The sequence below is a fragment of the Centruroides sculpturatus genome, unplaced genomic scaffold (genome assembly GCF_000671375.1).
Source record: "Centruroides sculpturatus isolate CEXI.00-Female unplaced genomic scaffold, Cexi_2.0 scaffold1020, whole genome shotgun sequence".
Taxonomy (NCBI): domain Eukaryota; kingdom Metazoa; phylum Arthropoda; class Arachnida; order Scorpiones; family Buthidae; genus Centruroides; species Centruroides sculpturatus.
In genome coordinates, this window is record NW_019385298.1 from 213641 (window position 1) to 222726 (window position 9086).

General features: G+C 33.3%; 1 non-coding gene across 1 annotated transcript; it reads right to left on the reverse strand.

Annotated features, from left to right (window-relative positions):
* Positions 1-2810: 2810 nt before the first annotated feature.
* Trnav-aac lies at positions 2811-2883 on the reverse strand. Its single transcript has one exon. It is a non-coding gene; the product is annotated as a tRNA-Val (tRNA).
* Positions 2884-9086: the final 6203 nt, after the last annotated feature.

Below are 9086 nucleotides of genomic sequence, written 5' to 3' on the forward strand. Positions count from 1 at the left end.
AACCTTAGGGACAAGAGGCCCCGATTAACTATATTCGTTATTTCAATTCGAAACTTTTCCCCTGAAAGCAGTTAATAGATGACTGGCACGACTATATTGCTAACAGGAAAAGTGTGATGACAGGGGCAGGACACTATTAATTTGAGGTGGAGAGTATATACTGTATTTTAAATTAAATTAATTAAAAATATGATTAAAAATTGCAGCCCGGAATTGTGACAATGCCACAATAAATAAATGCTCGTTTATCTGAATTGGATGCGATTCCATGAAGTCCGGATAAACTTTTTTTATTATATGTTAAAATTTGATAAATGCCTCAAAATCAATAAAGCAAATTCAAGTCCATAAAAAAATCAATAGAAAAAACGTTGAAAAGGGATAAAAATGTCTTCTTACTTAGCCCTTTTTGCACCTCAAAAATATAACAAAGTTTTTGAACAAGTCGACATTATCTTTAGGCTCTCCTCCGCTTCGATATATAAAACTCATTAAAATGCTTCTTTGTTGTTATTAAATTAATTTGTAACTCAATAATTTAATTGAATTGATTTATTTTTATCAGTTTTAACTGTTTCAGTTTCGATCTAAAAATTCTGATCGATTAATTTCTAGTTTCGGTTTACGTTTCGTTTTACTCTGTGTAGCTTTGCTTATAAATAGCTGCATTTGATAGCCTTCATTTAATAAAGGATTTTGTGAGTGATGATAAAGATCAATCCGGAGGAACTCTTTAAGCTTTCATAGGTGTGTGTGGTGTATGTACTTCAACATTGTAAGTAAATTAACAGTTTTTATTCACACTATAAAAAGATCGAAAATAATTTCCGTACTAAGTAGATGAACTGTATGAAGATATAATATTTATCATATATTCAAAGAGCATTCCATTGAAAATTCTTTACTTTCGTAGCATCCTATATTCAGTGCATCATAATGGAAGAAGCTAGGAAAAATCAGGTAAGAAATTACTCGAATTTATTTTATAAAATTCTAGTTTTCAGCTTGTTTTTTATGTTTTATTAATGTGAGGTTTTCCGATTGGTGGAAAGTATCACGACAGTCGAGCAGTCAAAACAGTCGTGTGGGCGTGGAAAGACTCACTGAGACAAGTTTACCATTTAAAACCGTTTAACAGATACTCGTATATAAATTTCCTTACAACTATTCATATAATGAGGCGTAATGCCTATCCAACGGTGAGAAACAAGTCAGTTCAAAAAAAGTCCAAATGTTCCGGCGATCGTTTCGTTTAGAGTTGTTGCATGTCTGAAGAGGGGAGGGGTTACGGAAACTTGGACGAACTGGGATAATAGAGGAAGGGAGACGAGTAAAAATTTCGATAAAAATGCGGACGTAATTTATAGACTACCTCATAGGGCTCAAGTCAACTGTGGGGCCTATTTTGTCGATTGTGAACTTTGCCGAAAGCGAAATGCACAAAATACACGGACGCTACTTGAAAAGTTAATTACGAGTTGGTTTATCGCGAGCGTAGTTCGGAATCGTTTTACATTTCCAAACGAGAATGTTGGTAATTGTTAATGTTTTGGTAAAGTGTGGTCTCCAGTGGCGCAATTGGTTAAGCACACGGTACTTATAAGTAGTAGGGGAACCCGGGGCAGAATAGGGTAGCTAACAAAGAAGTTAAAATTATGTCAACAATAAAAGAAAAATAACAAAAATATTACATTATTTCCTTTATTTATTATATTTGTCACATAATTATTTAAATTAGATTTAAAAAATCAATAATTTTGTATGAAAAATAAATCATTAAAAAAAAGTTTGTCCACATCCCGTTCCGCCCCGCACTCGGGGCAGAATGAGATTAGTGCTGAAATATTAGAAAAAAAATATTAGTTTTGATGCTTACAAAACTCGCAAACCAGCTCGGAATCGTCATCGTCGTTGTCAAAACCCGCACAAGACATAGGCTATGAGCCCATCTTTTGCATGCGACACATGAACACCAACCCTCAATCGACTGTGAGTAAGCCTGGATGCAATAAAGGCAAGTCGTATCATCTTCTTCTTCCGAATAATCGTCCCCTTGTTCTTCTTTTTTATTAGACTTCATTTTTTACTTTTCCTTTACGGGAAACCGTCCCATTGTGCCCCACCCGTTGTGCCCCAAAGCAAGCACATGCTTCTAAAAATCAAGGAGAGAAAAAAGTTTATGATTACTTTCCGCCTTACTTCATTCTAAAAATACAAACAAACAAATCTTTAATAAGCTAGGCTATATAAATTTGGTTAAATTATAAAATATACTATATACTTTCATTGTTTTAATGTTGATACACTTGTAATTTCATCAAAAAATCACGACGCAGGGTTTTATTGGTCAACGACAAAGCGAATCTCGGTAACCAAGTATTCACACTGACGTGTTGTCGCAGTTAGTAGGACAAGGAGCAAACCAATTCCCTCACCTCTCTTTCATATGTAAATCGTCTTTCCCATTCCGCCCCGGGTTCCCCTACTTGTGAGTTCGAGCCTCACCTGGGGACGTAACAAATTCTTTTTTAAATTGCCTTTCGCTATCGGCAAATTAGTTGGGCTGGACGAGTATACTTTTTGCGCTGTTCTGCTATCATCATAGCGAGCAATCATCGATCGATTCGGTGTCCGGCGCGCAATTGTTACCATTTCGAACGACTTTAAGAAAGCACCGAGGTGTTTTGCTGGAATGCGAGGTGCGTTTCGGTGAATTTGCTCAAAAATGTAAAAGGGCTGTCTACAGAATGACGAAAGCATATTCACGCAAAAATTTGCGAAACTTCCCAAAAACGGATAAAAATTTATCTTGTGCATGCCAGGGATCGAACCTGGGGCCTTCCGCGTGTTAGGCGGATGTGATAACCGCTACACCACAAGCACTTGTTCGACTAAACACGAATCTGATCAATAACGCATCTCTGGATTACGTCCACCGTTCCGATCCGGAAACATTTCGCCTCGTCGGATTTACCGGTTGCGTCGTTAAGTTTTTATGAGGCTTCACATAGGGCAATGTCCTTCAACCAATATTTTGGTAAGTAGGCGTAGATAAAATACTGAGTGGTCGTAACTGAAATACTTCTATTCGACACTGACTAGAGAAGTATTTATCAGTCCAAATGCAAACAAATTTCAGAACACGTGGAAGACATTTCCATAAAAGATTTATTACCAAAATTCATCGCTTTCAGCGGAGACATGTCGAAACGTGTCGAGACATGCAGATGCAGATGAACACTGTTCAATGACCAAACGAAATAGACTCTGTGATGCTTCTTGCAAGCAATGTGATACCGTTTTTTTAAGGCTACCAAATTTACACGTCCACGACAAAGCACAGTGTTTAAGTGTCTCCACAACCAAAAATCACACAAATTCGATCGCGATCTGAAGAACGATGTGTCCAGACGGTAAAACTCGTGATTCCGATCCTCATCATAATTTTTATATATAAAATTATGATATATTTTTTTAAACTCTCCCCTTTTAGCAAACCCATTACGAGTTCGGCCATGCCCGCAATGGGGCGGCCGGGTGGTGAGGGACGGGGCTTGACATATCCAGACAGTCCATCCCCGAAAAATTCCTGGGGGTTTTTTCGACCCGTTCCAATTCGATTTCGGGTCTCCCAGAGCGGTGGGCTGCCACCTTGATCGCTCGGCCATCCGGTTAAATTACGGTAAGGGTCGGGAAAATAATTTTATTTTTTATATTTACAAAAAACATAGAATTTATTATACTGCAACTATATTCACTTTGTTCGCTAACAATTTAAATATAAATATAAAATTTACAAATCGATTTACGGGATCTTTCAGGATTCGGACCTAGTCTAATGTAATCGTCTAGTTCGACACGGTCTGACTTCATCCCTGTTTTTAGAAAAAAGTTCGAAATCATCTTGATAAATTTATAATAATTAAATATAATTTTTTAAATTTTTATTTAAATAAAATTATACTTTAAGTCATAAGAAAAATCACTAGATTGAAAAAAAAAATCGTCTGAAATATCGCCAAATCTGGCAACATTGCTCTCTGATAAACGAAAACAGAATTAATTTCAGAGATAAAATTCACTTATGTTTCTCCCTTACTACATAGTTTAGAAGGTTAGTAACGTTATAACATTATAATTAATAAAATTGAGGTTATTAGACACCTATGTTTCTCTTGGATAAAGTAAGATCCATTATTGGTCAAAATACAGGGATTGGAAAATAGGTAATGAACATGTATTTATAAGGCAGAATGGTGTCTTCCACTTTTGAACTTGTTGGTTGATGCTCATCTGCAGTAGCAAAAGGAAGATAGACGTACAAGATAGACTAGTCTAAAATGGTGTTTTCTAAGCTGGATCGGTGATGTTGGCTGAAAATTGAGATTATAAGGGGAATTGTGGCAAAACAGTGTTATTGAGGAATTGTATGAGCTTGTGGATCTTGTTCTTTACTGTACGACACCATCAGAAGATGGGTGAAAGCTTTCAAAGATGGTCATCAAAAAACAGATGAGCGTTAACTGACAAGCTAGATATTCTACATAGAGTGGTGTAGTGATGTCATATTTAAAGAAAATCTTTTTGGTTAATGGAATGTCAGCTGATATGTACAGCAATAGGTAATAGATTCAAGCTGTGAATGAGGAGTTTCACACCATTGTTCTAAACTCTTTTTTAAATATACAATCATTCACATACTTATATTTAACAAACTCAAAAAATAATTATATACATCTACATTAAACCCTTTATACATCATACTTTAATGCTGTTTTAACAATTACTCTGTTTACTACCAAATACAATAAGCATATTTCTATTGTATCTTTCAAAAAATTAAAACTTGTTTATAGTTTAGCCTGTTTATTCTTGATTGTGCATTACTTCTGCAATAATATTAGTTGAAAGTAAGTATTTTCTTTAATTAAAGTATTATATACAGTACTCAAACTGTTTCTGAAATTGATACTAACGTAATACATTCATTTTACATATTAATTTTCACGAAGACAATGTAAAATAAATTTCTTCTCTGTCGGTTTCAAACTGTTGAAAACGGCGGTTTGAATCACTTATTCTTCTACCTTATCAGACTGGGTGTGACCACAGGTTCAGGCCCGGTAGGTGATTATCATTGAAAGTCTCACCAGTGACCTAGTGGATAATAATTACCTGACCAACAGGCTAAGTACGTGGAGTTTCGCAACTTTTCTTCAATTTTATAAACACCTGAATAAAAAAAATTTCCAAAAAATTCTATCCGGGAGGCAGATTGCCCATGCCACGTTTCCGTGTAAACTACGAATAAAACAATTAAAAAGTAGTGAATTTTAAGCGACGAAAAACAATTAAAAATTTCATTAATCAGCAATAATTGTATTTCTAATTTTTAGCATAATTATTTCACGAAGTTTAGCGGCTAGTAATTGTTTTAGCAAAGCGAAAGAATACAATATAATTCGTTAATGAGAGTGTATTATATGGTGGTTCACCATTGGATAAAAATGATGTAATTCAAAAATGAAATTTGATTTTNAATACAATAAGCATATTTCTATTGTATCTTTCAAAAAATTAAAACTTGTTTATAGTTTAGCCTGTTTATTCTTGATTGTGCATTACTTCTGCAATAATATTAGTTGAAAGTAAGTATTTTCTTTAATTAAAGTATTATATACAATACAAACTCTTTATGAAGAATGATAATAACTTTATATATTCACTTTATATATAAATTTTAGTACAGACAAAATAAAACTTTAATTCACTCTCATTTGGAAAGTGTTAAAATGACAGTTTGAAGCACTCATTCTATTCTTCTATGTCAAAAGATCTGTTGTGATGTCAGATTCTGGCCTGGTAGTTATCTAGATGGCCATATTTTATCTCCTTTGATTTTTATGCCATAAATAATAGTTTCCAACAATAGAAACTGACAACTTATTTATGGAGTTTCAGTGTTATAAAGTAAGCCAGTGGAGTGAGAAACCTTTTCTAATGTAGTACCATAATAATATATAATTGTGTAGGATGATTTTATTATTGTATAGTACACATTCAACTTAAGTCATATAGAATATTAAAAGATATTTATTAATATTAATGCTTATCTTTAAAAGAAACTTGAAATTAAAAAAGACTACACAGTATTTTAAAAAATTCATGAATAAATTTATTAAAGCTTTAGTTATATTGTAAACTAATTTGTATGAAAATTATATTCTTATCGATTTATTAAAATTAATACAAATCATTTATATTGTTTTCTAACNGGGTGATGGTGAATAAGGGACTCAGTCAGTCAATCAGGACAAGAAATTTTTATATACAGTAGAGCGTCGTTTAACCGAATGTCGGTTATCCGAAAGCATTCCAGTACACAAATTTAAATTTTCGCTAGTGCTGTGGCGTTGCAATCTTTGGCTATATCTTGGGCTACTCTAATATTTTTTGTTGGTGTGTGCTTTTTAGCTGGCAGCACTGGCACTTTTGTGTGTTGTTTTTCTGAGGATTGTGTGTTGTGCCAAATCGAACGTTTTTGATACTAGATCATCTTCTAAAGTATATATTTTTTGGTTTTTATATTTTTCAATATGTTTATTTTGTTTGTAAAAAATAAAGAAATAATTTTTAACGATACCATAGCCACGATTATTATTTTAAAAAGTTTTCATTAGGCTTAACNCAGCGCGAATTTATAGGCCTAGTGGCATACCGTAGTGGGGGCGCCAGGGGCGGCCCTCCCCGGGCGGCACTTTTTAGGGGGCGGCAAAATTTCACAATAAATAATAATAATATCTTGTAAAAATTTGAACCATTCTAATCTATATTTGCATCGCGCCTAGGACAGTGCTATCGTCCGGACTGTCCGGGAATTGGCTCGCTGGGTGAACTAGTAACCTTTTTCGTCCCAGGAATTCCTGCGAAACCTGTTGACTTTATTTTCTTTTTTTACTGCTTGTACGATTCATTTGCGTTCATATACACCACTAATATTCAATTGAACTATTTTAAACAGGTCGCTGCACTACCACCGAATTTTTCATCGCTTGTTCTGTGACAGAACTGAATTTTGGTCTTTTAAATTTAAATTGCGTGTTTTAAATCCTAACAAATCTTTTAATTCGTTTCCGAATTCAATCGTTATGATGCGCCGGCATGAAAACATGCCGGTGAGAGCAAACCTGTTCTGAGAGAGCACCCTAATGAGAAGGTCGTCAAGGTCAATCCACTAAAATTTTTAAAAAATTCGTATAAAATCAAATTTTTATAATAGAAGTATGAAAAAAATAATGCAAATGCGCAAGTATGTGTAGTTTTATTTGGTATATTTTTTATTTATTTGTATTTTGTAGTTTTTCTNTGATCTAATCTGGCAATTATTTGAGTTTTTTTCTTTTTACATGGCTAGGATCAGGAGTTGGCTACTCTAGTTGCACATGATGTATACATCACACGTGTTTAATAGTAAATTAGTAAAACAATTTAATTATTTACAAAATGGAAGTAACTGAATGTGAAGTTAAACATGTTTTAGTGTTTTTGGTGATGGATTGGTCTTTAGGGAATGACATCATAGATTTGTTTGCTAAAATGAACTCTTATGGATATTTGAAAGAAATTTGTGGGCTTTCTTATACTTTTCTATAAAATACAAAGGAATGTCTTTATAGGAAAGTGTATAAATAAAAAGAAAGATGAATTTTCTGAAAAAGTCTACAGAAAAGAAAACAAAATTTTCTGAAAAAGTCTACAGAAAAGAAAACAAAATTTGACAACACTGTAAATCAAGCCTTACACAGATAGGTTGTAACTAGAAATATAAGATAATTTTACATTTCTAGTAGCAAAATATAATTATTATTATTTCTGTAACAGGATTTACATTTAGAAGATAAAACCCCCTGAATATTTTAAAGCAAAACCAAATGATTGTATTATATTAGTTAATATAATTTTTGATTATCTTGTAATGCTTCTTGTCATTTTCTGATTATTATTTATTATTAGTTTATTTTGACTATAATCTTTTAATGAAATTTATTTGCACTGATGTAACCTCTGGTTGAAAAAATGAGAGATTTTATTAGTCTATAGGTTTAAAGAAAACTTTATTTATTTTAACCTGTATATAATACTTTCTTGTATTTTGGATCTTTTTGTCTCTTGTCAGCAGGTATTTTATACATTGTAATTCTAAAATACATTCAAACAAACTTTAATTTAATTATCACTATCAGTATCATGAGACCAATACCCATTAGAGTCTGATGCCATTTTCATTATCCTTTTCCCCCTTCTGTCAAGGGCACCATGAACCAGCTTCTAAATACTGTTATTGCACCATTCCTTCACATCACTCATCTATTTCCTTTGTCGCCTGCTTTTTTTATTTTTCTCCTCCATGATTTCGAGAATTAGTTTTAGTTGCTTTCTTGCCTCATTCTATAGGTATGACCAAAGAGGCTGAATTTCCTCTGAATGACCCATTGAAATAGCATTTTATCTAGTTGGACTCTTATAGACTGTCATTTTTCATTCAAACACTTTTAGTTTTTTTCTGGCTTCCTTGTGAAAAACCCATCCCTCACAGCTATAGAGTATGCCACTAAGAATGCCTGTATTGAGAATTTTTAATTTTGTTTTTATTGTGATGTTTTGACTTTTCCAAATTTTGTCCGAGTTTTAGATTAGCAGACTCTTTAGCTACTCTTGTTTTTATCACTTTAATATTGTCTATTTTCAATTAGTCTTCTCCCTAAGTCAGGGATGGCAAACCTTTTTGAGTCTGCATGCCACATAGTAAGCATATTAAGCATACTTTTCTTTAAAAATGTTTGTGTGCAGAAGTTTTAGACTTTGAGTAACTATATTTAAATTTGGCTGAATGGCCGAGCGGTCAAAGTGGTAGCTATCACTCTTGTAGACCCGAGATCAAAACCCTAGAAAATTTTCAGGTGGGTATCCACTCTTCACCACCTGGTTGTCCCATTATGGACTTGCTAAATAAAAAAGCCCTCTTAGTACCCACAGGGTGAAAAGAGTTTTAAAAAACTATATTTAAATAAATAAAATAATATGCT